Genomic DNA, 23,416 nt, shown 5'->3' with positions numbered 1-23,416 from the left:
GCAGTAAGCCTTGGTCTGAATAAGCAATGGTTGACTAACTTAGGGTATTTGGAAACTTGTTAAAGAAGTCTCTGTGCAACAATGTCTTTTAGAAGAAGATAAGCCCTGATTTATAAAGCAGTGACACAGCTTCTGATTAAAAGCTTACTGCCCTTTATATTGGAGAGCATTGCTAATCTTACAATTAGTTAAATCTTTGTACAGAGAAAGAAAAAAATCATTCCATACTCCACTGCTCTGTGGCTGTCTCAAAGATTATGTGATTAACGCAGCTGTAGTGGACGGCTAATTGGCTAAGCTTTAATCTTCACACCACCAACTATGTAGAGGATTATAGGCAAGAGGAAGTTATTTAGAGTGTGCGATGGTAGTTACATGTCAGGATGGGAATGTTAAAAACATCAAAAGGAGATGATAATGAAATGTTCAGATTTTCTGAGAATACAAATTCTTTAATTTGGGGTGTATACTTTTCCCTTGAGATACTGAAAAATGTATTGGGTGTTCAATGTATATTTCATATCACTGTGTGGGTAGCCCAAGATGGGCAAAAGAAAAATTTACATTAAATCTTACATTAAAAATACCCCATTGCTAAGTTTAACTATTAACTGTTTCGTTTTGGTTTAGCACTTGGTTTGTAGGAAAGATAATTTGTACCTGACAGTAGATTTCCTAAAGAATCACTGCTTTGCACCTATCTGTGTTATTAATCCATAACAAGCATACTCTACTAGAAATAGGAAGTTGTTCAGTAATACACACCCACATCATGGTCCAGCTCATGTGAGAGAGTGGATGGGCTGTAAGTATTCCTAGAAATATGGTTACTCCCAAGCTTTTCTGACATGGGAGGATATGCAGAAATCAGTTCTGCTTTTCTCTGTAGGTAAGCCCAAAGATAGTGGAGTGAAGGAGACATTGAGGGTAGTCAAAAATATTAAAATCTCCTGTAATAGGGCTGGGGATTTAGCTCAGTGGTTCTGGTACCTGCCTCGAAAGCACAAGGTCCTGAGTTTGATCACTGGTACCAAAAAAAAAAAAAAAAATCCCCTGCAATTTAGTGAAAAATAGGGAAGCAAGAGCAGTGTGGTAAAGGGAAGCTTTCATTAAATAGTTGTCTACTGGTGCCTCTTGTCAGGCACCAGCACTGGGAATATGATGGCCAAAAGCCCAAATAACAGACCTACTTTCTGCAGCTTAGCTGAGTATAGTCCAGTGAGATATATACAGTGATATAAAATTTTTAAATCACATAAATAAAATAAATTCAGTAGAAAAGTATATTGTACTTTTAGAGACTAAATGGGGAGCAGATTAAGTTAGGGAGACCACATTTTTTTTTTTTTTGCTTAAATTCCTTTATTGGTACATTTTATGTATACAATACATTTACATTTATCATTGGGTGCTTGTACCTGTACATGATGTATCTTGGCTCTTATTTTTCCCCATTACCTGTGCACTCTTCACCCCTCCACCTTTCCCTATTTACATAGACTGTTTCCATTTTTTTTCTTTTCTTATAATTTTTCCTTTCCCTTCTGTCCTTTCCCCATCTCCTCCCACCACCCCTACCCCTTTGGACCTTGTCCTATTTCAAAGTATCAATTATTAGTTATTTCTCACCCTAGAGAAACTATTCAGTATTTACACATGTGTGTCCTATTTATTTCACTTAAGAGTATGGCCTCAGTATGCATCCATTTAGCTATAAATGACTCTAGTTTCTCGTTCTTTATGGCTGAGTAGTACTCCTTTTTATAAAAAACCCACATCTTCTTTATCCAGTTTCCAGTTGGTGGGCACTTGGGCTGTTTCCAAGCTTTAGCTATTACAAACTGGGCTGCTATAAACATGGGTGCCCATATATCACTGTGGTATGATTCTTTTAATTCTTTTGGGAAAATACCCAGCAGGGGAATAGCTGGGTCAAATGAGACCTCTAGTCCTAGTTCTTTGAGGTATCTGCACACTGATTTCCACAGTGGTTGCACCAGTCTGCACTCCCACCAACAGTGGAAAAGGGTTCCTTTCTCTCCATACCCCTGCCAGCATTTGTTATTGGTTGATTTCTTGATAGCAGCCACTCTTTGTGGGGTGAGGTGGAATCTCAGTGTTGTTTTCATCTGCATCTCTTGAATGACCAATGATGTTGAACATTTTTTCATATGTTTGCTGCTTTTACTTCTTTGCGAAATGTCTGTTCATTTCAGATACCCATTTTTGAATTGGGTCTTTGAATTTGGGGGGTCTGATTTTTTTTTAGTTCTTTATATATTCTAGATAGTGGCCCTTTGTCTGAGTTATAGCTGCTAAAAATTCTTTTCCCACATTGTAGGTTGTCTGTTAGCTCTGTTGGTGGTTTCTCTTGCAGTGCAGAAGCTTTTTAATAAGATGAGATCCCAGTTGTTGATTCTTTCTGCTAGTTCCCATGCTACTGAGATTTTGTTCATAAAGTCTTTTCCTATGCCAATGTCTTCAAAGTTCTACCTAACTTATCTTCCAGCAAATTTAGTGTTTCTGTCTTAATATTTAGATCTTTAATCCACTTCGATCTTAGTTTAGTGCATGGTGATAGATACGGGTCTAGTTTTAATTTCTGGCAGGTTGAAATCCAGTTTTTCCAACACCATTTATTAAATAGGCTATCTTTCCTCCAATGAGGGTGGTTGGCTCCTTTGTCAAAGATGAGGTGGCTGAGTATGTCTGAAGTTGTTTCTGCGTCTTCTATTCCACTGATCCTCGGGTCTGCTTCTTTGCCAGTACCATGCTGTTTTTATCACAGTAGCTTTGTAATATAGCTTCAAGTTAGGTATTGTGATGCCCCCAGCCATGTCTCTGTTGCCCAGAATTGCTTTTGCTATTCTAGGGCTCTTCTGGTTCCAAATGAATTTTTGGATTGTTTTCTCTAGTTCTGTGAAGGACATTGTTGGAATTTCAATTGGCATTGCATTAAATCTATGTAGTAGTTTTGGAAGTATGGCCATTTTCACTATATTGGTTCTTCCTACCCAGTAACAAGGGATATCTTCCATTTTCTTATATCCTCCTCGATCTCCTTTTTCAGGGTGCTGTAGTTTTCAGTGCAGAGATCTTTTGTTTCCTTCATTAGATTGATTCCTAGATATTTCTTTTTTTTGGATGCTATTGTAAAAGGAATTGTTTCCCTAATTTCTCTCTCAGTGAGTCTGCTATTTGTGTATAAGAAGGCTGTTGTTTTTTGAGTGTTGACCTTATATCCAGCTACTCTACTGAATCTGTCAGTTAAGTCTAGAAGTCTTTTGGCAGAGGTTTTTGGGTCTTCTATGTAAAGTATCATATCATCAGCAAATAATGACAGTTTCACTTCTTCCTTTCCTATCTTTATTCCTTTTATTTCTTTCTCTTTTCTAATTGCTGTGGCTAATGTTTCCAGAACTATATTGAACAGGAGTGGTGATAGTGGGCATCCTTGTCTTGTTCCTGATTTTAGTGTGAAAGTTTTCAGTTTTTGACCATTTAGTATGATGTTGGCTATTGGTTTTTCATAGATAGCCTTAATCAGGTTGAGATAAAGACCTTCTATTCCAATTTTCTGTAGTGTTGTTATCATGAATATGTGTTGGATTTTGTCAAATGCCTTTTCTGCGTCTATTGAGATGATCATATGGTTTTTGTCCTTGACTCTGTTAATATAGTGTATTACATTTATTGATTTACGAATGTTGAACCATCCTTGCATCCCTGGGATAAATCCGACTTGGTCAGGGTGTATGATCTTCTTGATGACCCTCTGTATTCTGTTTGCCAGTATCTTGTTGAGGATTTTTGCATCTATGTTAACTAGGGAGATTGGCCTATAGTTCTCTTTTTGGGTTGTGTCTTTCCCTGGTTTCGGAATCAAAGTAACGCTTGCTTCCAGGAATGAATTTGGAAGCCTTGCTTCCCTTTCAATTTCCTTGATGAGTTTAAAGAGTAATGGCATTAGTTCTTCTTTAAATGAGACCACATTTTTAATCACTTTTATAAATGCATGCTGTTCTTTGTCCCTTCTTGGAGATTTTAAATACGTTGAGGATAAGGACCAAAGCTTACACAAGGCTTTAATGAATGAATATCATTGAATATTTTTGTGTGTTCACCCAGCACAGAGTTAAGTATATGGTGGGCAACTCTTTTTGGGGTAAGGGGTACCGGGTATCGGATCTTTGCGCTTGTGCAGCAGGCGGCGAAACCACTGAGCTAAATCCCTGGCCCATGGTGGGCAACTTTGTGACTCAGATTTTTGTTGATCTAAAGATTGACCAGTGCAGGATATTATAGACCATGCTTTGACCTAAACAGATCTGGGAACATGCGGTCAGGTGTTTAACACACAAAAGCTGCCTCCCTGCCCCGTATCAAGTCTGGGGGTTCTGTTGGATAGCTCTCTGCAAATCATGACTCAGATTCAGGCTGTTTCCGTCTTGGGCCTCCATGTTCCCCATGGCAGAGCAGAGAGATGTGGAGAACTTTCGCCCCCTCATACGCTTTGGCCTGGACGTTTCTAACATCCAGCCCATTGGCCCTCACTAGTCACGTGGCTCCAACCTAACTGTGAGGGAGGTTGGGACTGTAATGTTTCTCTGCCCAAGAAGGAATTGAAATGGGACAGGCTGAAGCATTGGCTGTGTCTACCTCATTGATTATTTTTTGTAATTTGATAAAAAGATAAGTAACTTTGAGCCAACAAAGATTAGAACCAGAAGTTAATAGAGGTGCACAAGGAGGGTTGAGGAATTGGATTTGTTCATTATTTATAATGCCAATTCTAGAGAGTTGACCAGGTAAGGGAAACATAAAAACAAAAATCACTAAACAACAACAACAAAAAATCATAAAGTAAAATTAGTGCAAACAGGTATGTAGATGTCTTATGAGGACTAGTAGGGAAGGTTGTTTCTAAGCAGTGGGAGGAGGACTAAGTAAGGGTGTAAATAAAGAAGATGGGCTTTATTCTGTCCACTGTAGCCAACATTTGTCAAGTGGGTGCCTGGGTTTAGCTCCTCTGGTCTTGCAGTTAGGATACCCTCAGCTACATGCAACAGATACTACTATACAAAATGGTGGAAATAAAGAAAACATCTCATGTTATAAGTTCCAAGTTAGAGAAGTGGAAAGGTTGATTAATTTAGCCCAGTGATGCCATCCTTGATCTGGGAGTCTTTGGTATCTCTCTCTCTTTTGCCTTCCTCAGGCTGTTGGCTTTCTCTTTAGACTGACTTCTCTCATAGTCTCAGAATAGCTACACCAGCTTCCAGCCACACACCAAGTGCAACAATAGGAAAGAAAGTCGATATTTTGCAAAAGTAATATATTCATATGGCTAAGAAAACTAAAAAACATTTCACAGGATTCAGTGAAGACTTTTCCATTATGTTCCCCCTACTCAACAAAGTAATTATTGTTAATAATTTTTTGGCATTTCCTTCTAGAATTCTCTTAAGCATATACCAACAAATATGAATAGTTTTTTGTTTTCCTTCATCTTTCATACAAGTAATACCATATTATACCTACCATGTACAACATGTCACTTGATCAAGTGTGTGGGAGATTTTTTTCTCATTCAGGACATAAGCTTTTGTGACAGTGTTTAGAGCCTTAGAATATTTCATTGTGTGCATGTGCACATTAGGTTAATTTAACCTAGTCTATTTATAGATATGTGTATTTTCAGTCTTTTTCTGTTATAAAATATAACAGTGAAATATTTGAAGCATAAGAGATTTCACATGTATGAAAGTATCTGTCTCAGAAATAGGATGGCCGGGTCTAAGATATATGTATTTACAGTTTCAATAGGATTTGGCAGATTGCCCTCCAGAGGGCTAGAAGTTTTAGACTTGTGCCAGCAATTGATGTGAGAGCCTATTTCCCTGTAGTCTTCCCCAAGGAGAGTTATTAAACTTTTGTATCTTACTTCAAACTAATATATACAGATAGTTTCATCACATTAATAATAGCTTAGTAAAGTTTCATGTAAGTTTTGTAGATAATTATAGTGAACTAAGGTTACAAAGTATCCTGTGTTTTTCCTAGTACTTTTGTTTTATAACTATTAAATATTTGATCTATTTGAAATTTAATTCATAAAGAGTACGATCTCACTGTACCCTGCCTGGTACCGTATTTTTGCATGTGACTACATTTTTTATTGAGGTGCTCATCATCTCATTGTCAAATTTGAGATGCTGGCTTTGTTTTACATGTTCCTATGGAGTAGCTGTGGTCTTAATGATGTTCTCCCCTGGTGGTTCTCTGTACTTGTGCTAGCACTACATTCTTTTTTTTTTTTTTTTTTTTTAGTACCAACCAGGGATTGAACTCAGGTCACATTCTTTTAAATACTGAGATTTTTAATTTTAATATGTGATAGGGCTGGTATCCTGTCTTCCGTCTTAATTTTAGGGATTTTGCTTTTTTTTTCATGAACTCTATACTGAGCTAACCTGATCCTGAAAAGGGGGAAACAGTTCCTTCTTTCCCTCCTTATAGTGTTTTTTTAATTAAGTTTAATAGATTTCTGGTTAAATTTATTTCTGGTTATTCTTTTTAGTTGCTGCTTTAAATTCGGTTTTTTATTCCACCATGCTTTTCAATTGTTTGTATAAAAGTTTTTGATACTTGATATCTGCTATTAATACTATGGTCACTTTCTTAATTCTGATTGTTTTTAGTAGTTTTTCTTTTGATTCTCTTATTTTCTCCAGGAGGGTGTGTGTGTGTGTAAGGTACTTCCTGGAAGCTTCCTAATTGACTTTGACCTATAATAGAAATAGATGAGTTTGTATCACATGACCATGTTATACCAGAAACTGAGAGCATAGGGCTGCTCTGGTCACCTTCTTTTTAGACAAGCTGCATCTCCAGAACTGAAGATGAGAATGGAATCATGTTCTCTGGGTGGTGGAGTTGACTGAAGTTGAGATTCTGAAAACGGGATGAAGAGATGGAAAGATGTTGGCTGGGCAAACCGCAGTGGCTGCCTCGGCTCCTCTCCACAGTTCCCTTAGCATCAACACTCTCATTTTGAAGTTCCTTGAGGAACCAGAGACTTAATTCTTTAATTCAGTAAGAATCTTTATCTCAGAACGCAGTGATCCTCAAACCATTCCATGAAAAAGAAAGGGAAGGAACACTCCCAAGCTCATTCTATGAGGACAACATCACCCTAATACCTAAACTGGGCAAGGACACAACAAAAAAACTATGGATCAATATACTTGATGCAAAAATCCTTAATAAAATATTCACAAACCAATTCAACAATACATTAAAAAGATCACACAGCATGATCGAGTTGGTTTCATTCCAGGGATGCAAGGATGGTTCAACATATGCAAATCAGTAAATGTAATACACTACATAAATAGAACCTAACATAAAAATGACCTTCAAAACTGATGTAGAAAAAGCCAATAAAATTCTACATCCCTTCATGATAATAGCCCTAGAGAAACTTGACAAATCCATAGCCAGCATCATTCTGTGGTTTTGTGTGTGTAGTTTTGTGGGAGTTTTTGTTTTGTTTTGTTTTGTTTTGTTTGAGACAGGGTTGTGCTATGTAGTTCAGGCTGGCCTTGAACTCACTGTGTAAGCCAGGCTGGCTTCAAACTTGCAGCAATCCTCCTGCCTCAGCCTTACAAGTGGCCAGCATCATTCTGAAAGGAAAAACAGAAAACATTTCCTCTCAAATCAGGAATGAGGCAAGGATTCCCACTCTCACCACTCTTATTCAATATAGATTTTGAAACTTTAGCTAGAGGAATTACACAAGAGAAAAAAATAAAAAGGATACAAATAGGAGAAGAAGAAATTTAAAACTTTACCAAAAGACTTTTAGTTGATAGATTCAACTCTTTAAGTATAGATGATGATTCATCTAAGTATGTTATGTGCATGTATGAGTCTGCCAAAATGAAATGCATTCATCTGTATAACCAATAAAACAAGAGATAGGAGCAAAGAGCCTTCATCTCCTGCTATGGCTGTTCCTGAAATCCCAGAGAAGTAGTAGCTAGCTCACTGCCCTTTTAGGTTGTTTTGTTTAGGTTCAAGTGCAACCTGGATCATTGCTTTTAATCTCCAATTCACCTTTTAAAGAAGCTGTGATATTTACACCTACCACTTGTCTTCCTGAAGAGGCAGAGAAGTACTTTGAAAGTACAACCTAGTTTTGGGGTGTTTTTTGCAGTACCAGGGATCAAACTCAGGACCTTGCACTTGTGAGGCAGTGGTGGCACCACTGAGCTAAATCCCCAGGTACAACCTAGTTTTAACAGTGTTGTGTTTATACAGATTCATAGAGCTGGTTTCTTCTGCAATCTTATGCTTTGTATGTTAATTCTTATTTAATTTTATTTTAAGAAGTAACAGCTTCTGACCTTGTCTCCACAATCTGGAGAAAGGTTACTGATTAATTTGGTGCAAGAGCCGATAGTATAAGGAGTAGTATTTGAGTAGGGCCTGACCTGAAAAATCTGATGTGTATATGGTCTTGTTTTCTATGTAAACCAGTGGTCTGATACTAGCCTTAGTGTGTACGGTGACCATGTTTTTTGGGGGAGAGGAACTGGATATGTCTCATGACAAAGTATTTTTTGACTCTTAGATTTCTCCCACATTCCCCATTGCTGGAGAGCAAACCTGAGGCCCTCCATATGTTAGGCAGGTGCTCTCTTTCGGAACTACATCCTCATCCTATGACGCTTACTGATGGAAGGACCAGTTTAGTTGAGGTTGTCAAGTCAAAAAAGTTTATACTTTGAGATGTTGCAGAGGTTTATGGGAGCTAGTAGATTGGTTTTGAAGAATACTTTAAAATATGAATTTATTTTAAAAGTTCTGCATTATGTGGTAAAAAAAATCAAAGTGTAGAAAGGGTAATCAGTGAAAATCAAGACTCCCTCCCATTTCTGACCTGCAGTTAGTTTCCCATTTCCTCCCTGGAGGCAGCCACTTTTTTTTTTTGTACTGGGAATTGAACTTAGGACCTTGAACTTGCCAGGCAGACACAGTGCCACTGAGCTAAAATCCCCAGCCCAGAGGCAGCCACTTTTAACAGTCATTTGTGTATCCTTTCAGAAAGATTCTACACAAGTACAATGACACACACACTTTCAGTCTCCCACCTTTTTATTTTTTAAGATGAGTTGTTGTGTAACATACATGATTTCCTGTGCATTATCTATTTTGCTGGGCAGTATATCTTGGGAGATTATGAAGTGAAATGTTTAAAGTATTTCTCATAAACATCTTGCAACTGTTTCAGAAATTGGCAAAGTAGCCGTGAAGCGTTTAGGTTATATTTATAAGAGTGGTTGTTGGTTGGAGAGATCTGTAGTCATTTATTATGGATTTTTTTTCTATGAGATAGACAAGAGCTTACTCTCGTAAGGCTGACTTCCAGAGATACTAGCTATAAGGAGAGATTATCCATTTGGATGATTGATCAAGCAAATGAAACCAAAGACCCTTAGTTCTGAACGAATATTAGTCATTGCAACTCCGTGTCATTGATCAAGTCAGCAGAGGTATCCAGCTGTTACCAGGGGGGCTGTAAGAAAACATGGTCTGTCCAAAAGTGGGAGCAGCAGCCATGGAGGTTTTTCTACTCTGAAGGTTTTTTAAGCCAGGCAACAAAGAAATATTCAGTGACAGAAATTTCAAAAGATTCTGTTTGCTGTAGTACTTAAAATAACATGAAATATATGGAATAGGTCAAATGAGACCTCTACACTGAAAGCCATGAAGCTTATTTCACCTGATTGATCACAAATTTGACACTGAGTACAGTGGAGAAGAGATAGTCCTTTCAATAAGTGGTGTTAACTGGATGTTTATATGGGAAAAAAAATGAATCTTGGCCTCTGCTATCACCCTACATTAAAAAAATCAATTCCAGAAAGATTGTAGAGCTAATGTGAAAGGTCAAACGAGTACATTTGGAAGAAAACATAGGAGAATGTCTTGATGACCTTGGGTTAGGCAAAGATTCCTTAAAACAGATTTCCACAGGCACCATACACACAGGAGGAGTTGGGCTTCTTTAAAATTAGAATTTCTAGGGCTGGGGATTTAGCTCAGTGGTTTCGCCACTTGCTGCACAGCTCAAGGACCTGAGTTCGATCCCCGGTACCAAAAAAAAAAAATTAGAATTTCTGTTTGCCAGGATTACCACAGAGAGTAAGGAGGAGCTGCAGAATGTGTAAGTCTGACACCAAAGTGTATCCAGTATAGGCGAAGAACCCATCCCATCGAGGCCTAATCGCCCTCCTCTGTGAGCACGAAGGAGAAAGGCTGCACTCAGAGGGGATGGCATACTGCAGGTCCTAGGGAAAAGTTAAGACAGCTGAGATCAAGTTGTTTACCTGAGCATGTACTGATGGATATTGGAAAGCAGATGAATCTTGTGTTACTTTGATGGCTTGTAGCCGGGTTTGGGTGAATAAAGGCAAGATGAGCCAGATGCTGGGCATTATCTGTCCCTGTCCCCCCGACCCCTGGGTCTGGAAGAACAAGTGATGCCTGGGTGGGGGAAACTCGGAGGAGTGGCCTGGCTCCCCATGGGGGAGGGAGGGACCTGAGACTGGTGGCAAAGGCCAGCCAGGTGGGTTGGCTACACCCTCTAAGCCAACCCTATAACAAGCAGACAACTTGTTAGAAAAAGGCACAGAACTTGAATGTGGGTTTTGTAAAAGAGATGGCCAGTGCTAATGGAACATGAAAAGCGGTTCAACTTCACTAGTCATCAGGAAATTATGAACTTAAACCATGGTATCATACCATTATACCTAGAGTCTAAAAAAAATGATAGGTCAAGTGTTGCTGTGATGAGAAGCAATTGTATTTCTCATAGACTACTGGTACATTTTAGTCTCTTTAGAAAACCATTTATATTTAGTACAACTGTACTACAGACACATATAAGAATGTTGATAGCAGTGCTTTTTTTTTTTGAGGCAGGGTCTCACTGTGTAGTTCAGGCTGGCCTTGAACTAAGTGATCCTCCTGCCTCAGCCTCCCAAGTGCTGGGATTACAGGCATGCACCACCACACCAGCTAGCAGTGCTGTTCTTAATAATCCGTCCTGGGAACAATCCATTGACCTCTGTAGTATTATGGCTAAATTCACAATATCAGATTCCTACAGTGATACCGCACGGCAAATGAGATTGAACAGTCTACATGCTATACTATCTGTGGGGCTCACAAACAACCTGTTGAAAATGTACAGAGCAAAATAAAGGATAGATAATAGGAAGTAGACAGATCTTTTTCAAATGGGAAGGGGAAAAAGAGAGAGCGGTAGGGAATAAAGGGTAAAAAGATTTAAAAAAGAGAATGGAAGAAAAAAATGGAAATAGAGCTTTTTCCAATGGGAAGGGAGCTGGGTATAGTGGTGCACGTCTGTAATCCCATCACTAAGGAGGCTGAGGCAGGAGGATCGCAACAAGTTCAAGGCCAGGCTGGGTTACATAGTGAGACCCTGTCTCCAAAAACAGAAAAAAAAAATTCAAATGGAAAGGGGGATCAGGAGTTGAAGTAGGGAGAGATGGGAGGGGAAGAGGACCAAAAATGTGTTGTGTGCATGTATAAACTTCCCACGATAAGTGTAATTGTGTATTATAAACATGAACTAATAAAAATACATAATAAAGAAAAGGAGTATATACTGTATGATGCCATCTATAAAGGTCACCTTTATAATATTATGGAGGCAGTTCCCTTTGGGGGAGCAGTGAATAGGAGGAGGGCCAGGGGTTCCTCGTGCTAGTAATTATCTGCTAGTTGCCCTGGGTAGTGGTTAGCTGGGGTTACTTGCTATGTGAATTATCTTTGGGCCAAATGACTTTTCTTTTTCTATGTTCCACTTGAATTAAAAATATTTATGCACCTATCTGTACTTGTACTTTGTACTTACATGTATACAAACATGTGTTCTACATGTATCTAAGTATGTTATGATGTATGTATGTTTAATGTGTGTACAAATATGTGCATACATACATTTATGAACTACCTGAATATATAAATTATATGTAAATATATGTATATAGCCATATGTACTTGTCTGTATACACCTGTCTGTATCCACCTGTACACACTTCCCTGTATATTCCTCCATACACTTTTCATGTGTGTACACAACTCTAAGAGCTATACCTGAACTGACCACAAGATGGGGCTATGAGTCAATAGAAGAGGAAATTTAACTCTGCTTCCTAGTTGCTAGATGTTGGAGTTGGGGTTTTCTTCCTGTAAAGCAGGGAGAGGATGTTAAGACTCCTGATGCTTCCAGAATTTAGGAGAGGAATTATATGATCTTCCAGCTCTCTTTAATTTTTACTTCCCCTGTGTAACTAATTGCAAACGTCATTTTTATATGTCTTCTTTCATAACTGCCGGCAGTGCCCTTCCCCAGTCTGTTCATCCCTGTTTCTCCTTCATCTTCCTTTCTTTTATAAAACTTTCATATCTTTTTCTCCTGTTGCTCTTTCCCCATGGAAAAATATACTTGATTTTGGCATTTTTTGATTTTAGTTTTTGTTTTCTATTCTTGATTTTAAATTGAGTTGTACTCTTAATACATCTTCTAATAGTTTCCACATGAATTGTCATTTACTTACTAAAACTTATTTTTAACTGAGACATAAAACATAAAGTTGTGTCACTTACTTTTGTGGTTCTTAGTTCCCTATTATCATCCATCCTCCTGCCCACTCCTTGTGTGTCTATCTCATGAGGAAAGGACTCTTCCTTAATTGGATTTGAAATAAATGGTCAACATGATCCATGCTCATTGTAATAAGTCAAAGCATACTTTTGTGTAAGCACAGTTAATGTTCTCTCCCTTTCCTTTTTTCATGGCCATTCTCCTACAGTAACTACTACTAAATCGGGAGGGTTTCCTTGCTCTTATTAGTGCTTATTCAAATGTTTACAAATATGTTGACATAGTGTGAGTTTTCCTTTCTAATTTTAAAGAACAGAATTGTATTATATGTATTTCTTTATAATTTTTTCATTTAAATTTGGAAATTCCTTCAAATTGATTTGACAGATACTTTTTTTTAAATTCTTTTATTGGTACATTTTCAGTACACAACACAATTACATTTCTCATTGGGAATTGTACCTTTACATAATGCATCTTCGTTCTTATTTTTTCTCCATTCCTAGCCCTCCCTTCACCCCCTCCACCCTTCCCTATTTACAAAGACTTTATTTCCATTTTTTCCATTTCTCAGCATTTTTCCTTTCCCTTCTTTCCTTTCCCCTGCCCCTCCCACTACCCCTACCCCTTTGGACCTTTTCTTCCTATTTTGCATTATCGATTATTCATTCTAATCATTGGTACATTTTAGGTATACAATATAAAGACATTCATCATTGGAAATTTGCACCTTTACATAATCTCTCTTGGTTCTTATTTTTCACTGTTGCCCAGCCCTCCCTTCAACCCCTCCATTCCTCCCTATTTACCAAGATTTTGTTCCTATTTTTCCATTTTCTCATATTAATCCCATTCCCTTCTATCCTTTCCTCTAGCCCTCCCACTTCCTTCCCCTTTGCCCCTTTTCTTCCTATTTCACATTACCTATTATACATTTTAGTCCTTATTTACACTTTCAGTTTCTCACACCAGAGAAACTATTCGGTATTTATACATGTGTGTCCTATTTATTTCACTTAAGAGTATCGCCTCAATGTGCATCCACTTAGCTATAAATGTCTCTAATTTCTCATTTTGACAGATACTTTTCAATGGCTAGTATTCTCCAAATTCCATATGGAGTCACTTGATGGATGTCAAGTTGTTTTGTTTGTAGCCATGATGCAAGATGCTGTGTTAAATGTCCACAAGGACTGTGATCTCTTTCAGTAGGACAGAGTCCTCATGGTAGGGGGACTGTGACAAAAGGTATAGGTGTTCAAAATTGAGCAGCAACTGAACTGAGGATGTGGCGTGAGGATAGAGTGCCCTAGCATTGGAAAAGCCCTAGGTTCAATCTCCATTACCACAAAAAATGATAAAAAGATTTAACAAGGACTGTCCTGTTTGTTTCTTAGGAATTTCGGTACTCCACATTCCTTGAGCGGGGTGTGGCAGAGCCCACTTGCTCACCTTAGCTGTCAGTGGGTGTCACACATTGTGACAAGTTTTGATTAGTCCATGGGTAAAATATGATATCTGATTTGAATTTTAACTTCTTAAGTCCTGTGACTTTGGATATGAAAAATAAAGGGTTTCTTACTCCTGCATGCACTCATTTTAAATAATAAAAGTAATTTGGAAATGGGAAAAAGGAAAGTTCCAGTCCATTAATGAACAAGAAGAAAGAGCAGTTACCTGTCCACATTCTGTTTTAGTTCATCATGTTGATTTTTTGTGGTGGAAAGCTTTCTTGAGACAAGGTCTTGCTGAGCAGCCCAGGTTGGCCTCAAATTCGCAGCAATAGTCCTGCCTCAGCCTCTTGACTGCTGGGATTATTATACTGTGCGCCACCACACCTGGCTCTGTTGATTTTTTTTTTTAAATTGCTTGACATTTCCAACTTGTACTTTTATAAATTATTTAAAGAAATTTTAAAACATTACTTACTTGTTTGCTAAAAATAAGAATTTTCCATTTTTCTCTTCTCCTGTTACGAAGCTCATTAATATACCTCTGTGATTTCACTTGACCTTCATAAATCATCTTCAGCAGTAGCAGAGAAGGGATTACTTTTTGGTTTACAGATGAGGGAACTGAATCTGAGAGAAGTCCTTGTCCCCATGGTGAAGGGCATACCTTGACCTGAGAGGGAACTGGAACTCAAGTCTGTTTATCCTTTGCTGAGTTTCATTTCCCAGTCTTGTCTCTGGATTTTGGTTTCTTACCCTGGTTCCCTTTTAGGATCCCACATCTGTTCATTTCTCACTGGCTTTGAATACCTTGTTACTGTTCTCTTTCATTGCCTCTGTGGACAATATTTTCCTCTGCTGGATGTTCAGGCAGCATATTGCTAACTTTGTATTGTGTGATTGGGTACAAGCAACAAAGGCTCAGTGTTAGGAAACCTTGGTTTGAGTTTTGACTTCATTTTCTGTAAAGTGAAGACTCCTGACTACTCAAATTATTGTGAAGTTCAAACGAGATGAATGTATATGAGTCCCCTTTGTCAGTAGGAAAGTGTGCTGTAAACTTGGATGAATGCTTGACACTTATCTTAGCAGATGGGAAGACAGAAATTGCATGCTGTTTGGTGAGTTCCTTCTATTTTGCATAAAACAACCAGAAGATAATCTATAATGGTGAGTAATGAAGTGCAGAATTGTGTGGCGTGGGCCCTGAATGGTCTAGATTAGAAAAGGGAGGAATTCATGTGAAGGAGAGGAGACTGAGAGACTGGAAGAATTGAGATGAGAGAACCCTGTGAGAATGAGTGGACTTTGTATACCTGGCATTTTTTCTCATATTGTGTACTTTCTTGACTCCTACTTTTTCTAGAGCGATAGCTTCCATATCCCTCTGCACATTGGCATCCAGCAGGTTGCGTAAAAGTCAATTTGAAGGGCCGGGGATTTAGCTCAGTGGTTCCACCGCCTGCCTCTCAAGCACAAGGACCCAAGTTCGATCCCTGGTGCCAAAAAAAAAAAAGGCAATTTGAGGGAGCTTAACAGACTTTTGGCCCCTGCCCCTAGAGAGAAGGGATGCCATGTTTAAAAGTGTAGACATCCATCTCAATAATTTGCATTTTTAGATATGAACTAGATGAATTAGTGTAATAAAACCAAGGTCATTGAGGTGAAAATGACTGTGGTATAGGCAGTCTTGGCTTTGGTGTATCTTTATATGCATTCATTGGCATCCTTAAACAAATTTGGTTTTTTGTTTGATTGTTTTGTTTTGGTTTTCAGACAGTCTCACTTTGTAGTTCAAGCTGGCCTTGAACTCACTATGTAGCCCAGGCTGGGCTGGAACTCACTGGCAGATTCTCCTGCCTCAGCCTCCTGAGTGCTGGGAATACAGGCGTGTGCCACCATGCCTCGTGAATTTGTATTTTTGTATATCAGTCAACAAACATACATTTTTACTACTGTTGCTGGCACTGCCTGCCAGCTAATGAAATGATTTTGTTATGCTAGACTTGTATCTTTGTCCAAATAACAGTGATAATTTCCACAATTGAGCATTTTATTATACTTCATTTTCAGTTTTATAAAATAAGTCAGAACGGAAGCAAATATTGCTAAATAAGATGAGAAATCGTGTTGAGACAAAGTTGGAAATCATTAGAGATGCCACATTCCTAAGTACGAGTCCAAACTGTTCTCTTCAATTGGACAGTTCATTGGATTTGTCCTTTACCTGGTTGATTGTGAAGAACCAAGTGAAAGAAGGGGAGAGTTGTTATTGAGAGTAGTGTTCAGACGGTCTGGCTCCAGGAACGGAAAAGCTCTCACACTGTGTGAGCATATGGTTGACTTCTGCACGCTGTTTCTAAGCAAGTGTTCAATATGCACCATTTAATAATAAAGCACAGAACTGCCTGCAATAAGTGTTGACCCCTGGATAGTTGTAGTTGAGCTTTAACCATTAACCAGAAGATGGCACTCAGTCACTATTAAGTTGGCAGAGCAGCCAAGGCAGCTCGCATGTGGAATTCTTAGTGTTTTTGTATATTGTTCCTTCTGGAAGCCTCTTCTACTTGTAAGGTACCCATGGCAATTGAAAACTTAAGGTAAAGAACACTACCTTTTGGCTACTGGAGTTTGGATTGCCTGGATGGGTCAGGAATAATACTCTGGAATTTCTGAAATTTGGATTGGAGGCTGAAATAATGACTTCTGATGGCCTTTTCTACCCTGTATTTTTATTCTTCATTGAACTGTTTCATTAGGGTTTTCATTAACATTAAAACTTTTTATTAAGACAGATGGGATACAAAAGAACAGGGTGGACTGCTGGCCTGAAGATAACAGTTTAGTAAATATGGCTACAAGTATCCATACATCCATAGGTCATGATCTTGAAGGAGCAATTTCACTTTGACTTTATTAGCTACTATATTGAAAGGTAATAAAAAATTTCCCTTTTTCTAAGTTTTGTCAAATGCCCCAAGATGCCCACATAAATTAGGCCAGCAATGCATGGGCGGGGGGAGGAATGGCATTTGTCTAAAATTAGAAAAATATTTGATTGTGGTAGGTTTTGAGGGTTCTTTGGTGAAATTTCCTTGGATAATAAGGAAGATATTTCCCTTGTTTTAAGTTCTTAGGTGTTCTGGACTAATACTTAATAGAGATTTTAAATTCAAACTTAACAGTGAGAGTATTATTATTATTATTATTATTATTATTATTTTTGGTACTGGGGATCAAACTCAGGACCTTGCGCTTGCGAGGCAGGTGGCGGAACCACTGAGCTAAATCCCCAGTCATCAGTGAGAGTATTTTGAGAATCTGTTTTGCATTAGGCACCATGTTTTGTTTTTGTTTTGTCCCTCATGAGGTCCGGTATTTATGTCTCTCTTATTCACATCCAGGCCCCCTAGATTAGTGCCTGATACATACACAGTGCTCATTTATTTGTTTTATGGATGGATAGAAGAATGGATGAGATACAGAAATACAATACCGTAGGATGGAGATTGGAATGAAAGAAGTAAACATTCTATAAATGCGGCTACAAGTGTACATTCATCCATAGATCCATAGATCAGAATTGTGAAAGAGCAGTGCTATTCTGGGGTTGTCTTTAGGAGCTATGTTAAGGTTTGAAAAGTAATGAGAAACATCCCTTTCCCTAAGTTGTGTCAATTTCCTCAATGCACCAGGTTTGGGAATCTTTATCCCTGTATCCACTCTGCTTACCAACACTTGTGGGAGTTCCCTTTGAGTCAGTGTACTGAGTGTCCCTTTCTCTCTTCCCGCTTGTCATTTCCCTTATCCTGCCCTCTACGTTCCTGCAGAGCCTGTTGGCTTACCTCCTTGTTGCAGCCGTTCTTCTTTGTAACCTAGTGTACAGATCATTGCCAGACTTTATTTCTAAAGAATTTATGTCAAAGAATCTATTTGCGATTGAAATTTGAACCTCTGTGCATATCTATATTCAAAGAACGAATAGTTTTGAAAAAGGAACTGCCCTTTCATAACTTAGTAGCGTTCTCACATCCATAGGTGAGTCTCATTATGAGTTTTTGTAGGCACAATTCATTGACACCCTAGAAACAGCTTTGCTAGTCCTCACTGCCAACTTCCCTGTGGTCTGTGAATACTCAAACACTGATACTTTTCCCAGACAAAACAAACATTTTATGTAGTCATTCTGACATCTTTTTGAAATGCTAAGAAAAGCTACTTCTTGGAATTCAATGCTTTTTCAACTCTGTATTCAGTTGATAAGAAATGAATGTAGTTCCCTATGTATTCAAGCAAGTTTAAACTTCATTTGTCAGCAGAGAGATCTGTGCCCCCTATATCATTATAATTTAATAATGTACACTATTTTGTTTTGGAGATTAAAATGAAATCACTTTATATCCTTAGAAGTGACTATGAAACCTTTGGGTAAAATCTAGGTAAGACAATTCTAACATACTTATTAATATGGCATTTGTTTGGTAAGATCTACTTATCAGGTAAGTTCCATCTTGAAAGAATAAGGATACAAATTATTGATTTATTTAAAAACAATATATGAGGCAGGCACAATGGGATGGGCCTGTGGTCCCCGGCCACTTGGGAGGCTGAGGCAGGAGGACTACTTGAGGCCAGCCTGGGTAATACAATAAAGCCTCATCTCGAATAGACAAAAAACAAGCCTGGGGGTGTAACTCATTATCATTGTCATAGAGGTTGCCTAGTGTGTGTGAGTTCCTGGATTTGCTCCCCAGCACAGCCACCCCCCCCACGCCCCCACCTCCGCCAAAAAAAAAACAAAAAACAAGTCTAAACTCCACAGCATAGTAATTAGCACTTCCTTTCTTTAACTTAACTTTGAAAAGGAGAAATGTTCCTTAACTTGTCTTTCCAAAGGCAAAGTTGAGCTACAAGGTACATTAATGACAGAATTCTCTTAAGTAAATTCTCTCCATCTGCTTGAACAGTATTAGCTTTTGCTGCTAAAGTCTTGAAGGTGGGTAGCAGTTGATTAAGTTTTTTAATCTCTCAAAATAAAATGTTAAATACATCTCTCATTTTGTCTCTTTAGCTTAAAACCCTTAGTGGTTTTCCCAGTTTTGTTTCATAAACATTTGCCGAATGCTGCTTCTCTGGCATAGTCTCTGCTCTGTTTTTTGGTACTGGGGATATAAACATGACTGTCATGTGGCTTCTTTCCTCACAGAGCTCATAATTTAGGAAGGGAGACAGATGAGTAAATAACTAACTACAATCCTGCTTGATAAATGCCACGTTAGAGGTTGTGAACAGAGTGCCATGGGAGCACCAGCGAGTGATTGATTTGAGGGAAGGGGGCTGGGGTGGGAATCAGGAAGGACTAAGCAGAAGAAGTGACATTTGAGTGGAGCCTTAGGGGATGAATAGAATTTTGGCAGATGGATGAAGGGGTGGGGGTGGGGACACTTCAGGCTCATGCAAAAACTTGAGAGTGTGAAAGTTTGTGCCTTTGAGTGGTGGTGAGCAGTGTGGGGGTGTGGAGGGGAAGCAGAGTGTGGAAGGGGGCATGGTGAGAAATGATGTCACAGACCCCTGGGGCCGTCTTGTCAGTTTCTGCTGGACCTGTAGCTTCTTGGACATAGGCATTTGAGAGTGGGGAAATGATTTGATGAGATATTTGAAAGAGAGGATTCTGGCATCAGCATGTAAGATGATATGGACAAAAAGGTGACTGGCAACAAGGAGACCAGTTGGAAGATCATTACTGTGACCTGCACCGAAGACTAGGGTCTAGGCCAAAACTGTTCCAGCGGGGCTGGAGATGAGGATGTGGGCTTGGGAAGTGTCTCCAAGGAGGCCTTAGTCATTGATGGGTGTGGGGGAGGAGACAAAGATCATGCGTGGATGACTTGCTAACCAAGATAGTGAGCACAGGAGAAGAAAAGCTTAGAGGGTGAAAGTAGTGAATTTGACTTTGGACATTGTTAATGGCTTGTATGTAGATGTCCCCCCCGCAAGCCTCATGCGGTCAGAGGTGGCTGAATCTGGAGTGTGTGACACTGGGATTAAGGGCCTGTGATTACTAAACCAGTACACTGGTTTGGCACCGCCCTAGTCCCAGTAGTCAGAATAAGCTAAAAGGGGCAGAAAGAAGCTGTTTAGGTTCCCTTGTTGCTTTGCTACCTTCCGTCCACCATGAACTGTTGCCCCTCTGCCATGTGCCACCCTGCCTTGGAGCCAGCCGATGATAGGCTGAAGCCTCTACAAACTGAGCTAAATAAACTTTTTCCCCCTTTAACTTAGGGTGTTGGATATTTTGTCTCAGCAAGGAGAAAAGTAACCAGCACAGACATGTTGAGTCTGGAGAGGAATAGGAGATATTTGTACCTGAGAGGGTACAAATCCAGATAGAGTACCTGTAGGGAGACATGAGGGGTACAGATAGTTGGTAAGTCTTTAACACAGTGTTTTCAAGCAGGGTAAGAGGTGTGAGGACATCCCTTGCCTGAATTTTTATATGGGGCTTCTTTTCAACTGTTCATGTGCTATTTCTTCCCCTACCCCCAGATTCTCATATAGTTTTAGTAGGGCCCACTGCATATTAATAAGCAGCACTCCAAATGTTAAGTTGAGGATGAAAGCTAATGACAAAATCAAATATCCTGCGTACAGGATACACCTATGATCTTAACAACACCTTGCTTGCTTTGCTCTTAGTAGTGAAGCCCGTCCATTACTGGATTTCCCAGTGGATTTGGAACATCAGCAAAATAGAGGGCCGGGGATTTAGCTCAGTGGTTCTGCCACCTGGTTTGAAAGCACAAGGACTGGAGTTCAATCCCTGGTACCAAAAAAAAAAATAGACAAGCAAAATAAAAACACCAAAATAGGGGTAAGAGGCTAGTTCAGGTTTAGGAATTAGGTAACCCTGTAAAATCTTTTCTATGTATTTTATGGTTTTGTGTTTAATATTAATATTAAATTGTGCCTATGTTGTCACTTTTATTCTCCAGTAGGTAGTTTAAAATATTTCACACATTCATATGGCTGAAGTCCTAATGTGTCATTTTCTTAAAAATTGCTAAAAAAAAAATTTTTACATTTAGGGCTGAGGATGTAGCTCAATGGTAGAGTGCCTGCCTACCATGCACAAGGCCCTGGGTTCAATCTCTAGCACCACCAAGAAAAAAAAATTCACATTTGCCAGGATTTAGCTCAGTGGTGCCACACCTGCCTTGCAAGCCCAAGGTCCTGAGTTCCATCTCTGGTGCCGCAAAAAAAAAAAAAAAAAAAAAGAAAGAAAGAAAGAAAGAAATTCACGTTTATTGTTTTTTCTCCCTTAAATATTAATTTTTGTGTGTATGTGAAAGATTGATCTCATGACTTCATTCATGCTGAGTAGATGGTTTCTTGAATGAATGGTGACCACTAAGCTACACCTCCAGCCCATTAATCTTAATATTTATTTATTTATTTATTTTGGTTTTTTGAGACGTGTCTCGTTATGTAGTTCAGGTTGGCCTTGAACTCACTATGTAGCCCAGGCTGGCCTCGAACTTGCAGCAATCCTCCTGCCTCAGCTTCCTGAGTGATGGAATTACAGGCATGCACCACCACACCTGGCTATTAGTTTTGGGTGGTTTTTTTTGGTACCAGGGATTGAACTTGGGTCCTTGCACTTGCGCAGCAGGCAGCAAAACCACTGAGCTAAATCTCCCGCCCTGGCTATTAGTTTTTAAAAGTACATTCTAAGCAGCACAACCGCCAACAGCTGGACGTGCCAACTCTAACTTGGGGGCCAGTATAACTAGTTGCATATACTCATTTGAATGGATATTCATGGCTGGTCGTGGTGCACTTTTGAGGTGACTTTACAGGCCTCTGATCCAGGCTTTTGCAATTAGCCATGATGGAATCCCATCACGATTTTTGTTTTTATTTTGACAAAGTTGACATTTGCAAGATGGTTTAAAAGCTAAGAGGTATGCTTTGATTGCAAAGTTCCTTTTTTCCTTCCTTTCTCATTGCTTTTTCCCCTGTCTTCAAAGCTAGGTGAAATTGAATGATTATTGTATAGAATAAATCCAAAATCTTGACATCTTAAATTCTTGGGGCCAGTCATGTAAAGTAAGATTTTAAAGAGCACATCTGTCTTTTTGATAAATTGGAAGAAATGACACTTCTGTTTGCCATGTTCATTGGTACACTTGCATAAGAGAGACGAGCTCTGTGCTTGAAATCAGTCCAAGGAATCACAGATTCTTCCAGGTTGGCCTGGGTTTGTTTCTTGATATATTATATTCTATTGGATATAAAGTACTGAACTAAAATGAAATTCATATAGCTATTTGAGATATACTTATTAAAAAGTAATACTTCAGTGTCTCTTCTGAATACAACGCAGTCATTTATATAATGATAATAGTTAATTGATTGAATGATTTTTTTACCAAGCACTACTTGAGCAATTTTACTTGTTGTGTGCCCCACACCCCACACCAGAATAAAAGCAGCACCTGGTTTTGTCTGGGCAGAGGTTGTGGTCTATATTGTCTATTGTTTGTTTTTTCTTTATCCTAATGATTAGAACAGTGCGTACCACATAATTTGTACTGAGTAGATGATTTTTGAATGAGTGGTTACACTTAATCCTCCAGCAAGCCCCTGAACTTGCTCTAACCAGCCATCTATTACTGGGAGGTGATGTGCTGTTAGCGCTTTACTTCGTATTGGGGAACACTACAGTACAGTGATGGGTGCTTTTTAGTTTTTAGCTTTCTATCTAGTGGACAGGAAACTTATCCACATAAAAGGTTAAACAATACAGTAGCAGATACTTCAAGACAATGGGAGAGACTGTGACAGGAGAAGAATGATAAATAATGGAGAAAAGAGGGAATTCTATAAATCCCATGGAGCCATGCCTGCACATACTAAGGCTCAATCTCTGCTATTACTGTTACCACTCCTACTGTGACATCATTTTTTATGATGCTAATGAGAGCTGTAGAGTGAGTGTTCATCTCTGTGTTGAAGTTATCAGAAATGGTTTCCTGGACAAAATGATCCTTGTAGGTTGGAAAGAATGTGGACAGGTCGGGGCAGGAGAGGAGGGACTTGATTGAAAAGAATCCTGTAAGCAGGGGGCTGAGGTGGAAATTGTCTTCTCTGTTCCTTGGACAACAAGATTGATATGTCTGGTGCAAAAGGGGCACTACTAGAAGGAGCAAGGTTAAGATTGATAATTTGAGTGGGTTGATTGTGTTGTGAATGCTGCATTATATTC

The 23,416-nt window shown here is 38.9% G+C and overlaps 1 protein-coding gene across 8 annotated transcripts in view; it reads left to right on the top strand.

The window, feature by feature from the left end:
• Window positions 1–23,416, top strand: part of Stx8 (syntaxin 8) — a 279,691-nt gene that overhangs the window by 26,947 nt on the left and 229,328 nt on the right. The window lies entirely within an intron of this gene.

This window comes from Heterocephalus glaber, unplaced genomic scaffold (genome assembly GCF_053883595.1).
Source record: "Heterocephalus glaber isolate CG9 unplaced genomic scaffold, H.glaber_assembly_v1.0 deba00001564, whole genome shotgun sequence".
NCBI classification, from domain to species: domain Eukaryota; kingdom Metazoa; phylum Chordata; class Mammalia; order Rodentia; family Bathyergidae; genus Heterocephalus; species Heterocephalus glaber.
Note: the sequence above shows the minus strand (reverse complement) of the source record. Positions and strands in the feature narration are given on the sequence as shown.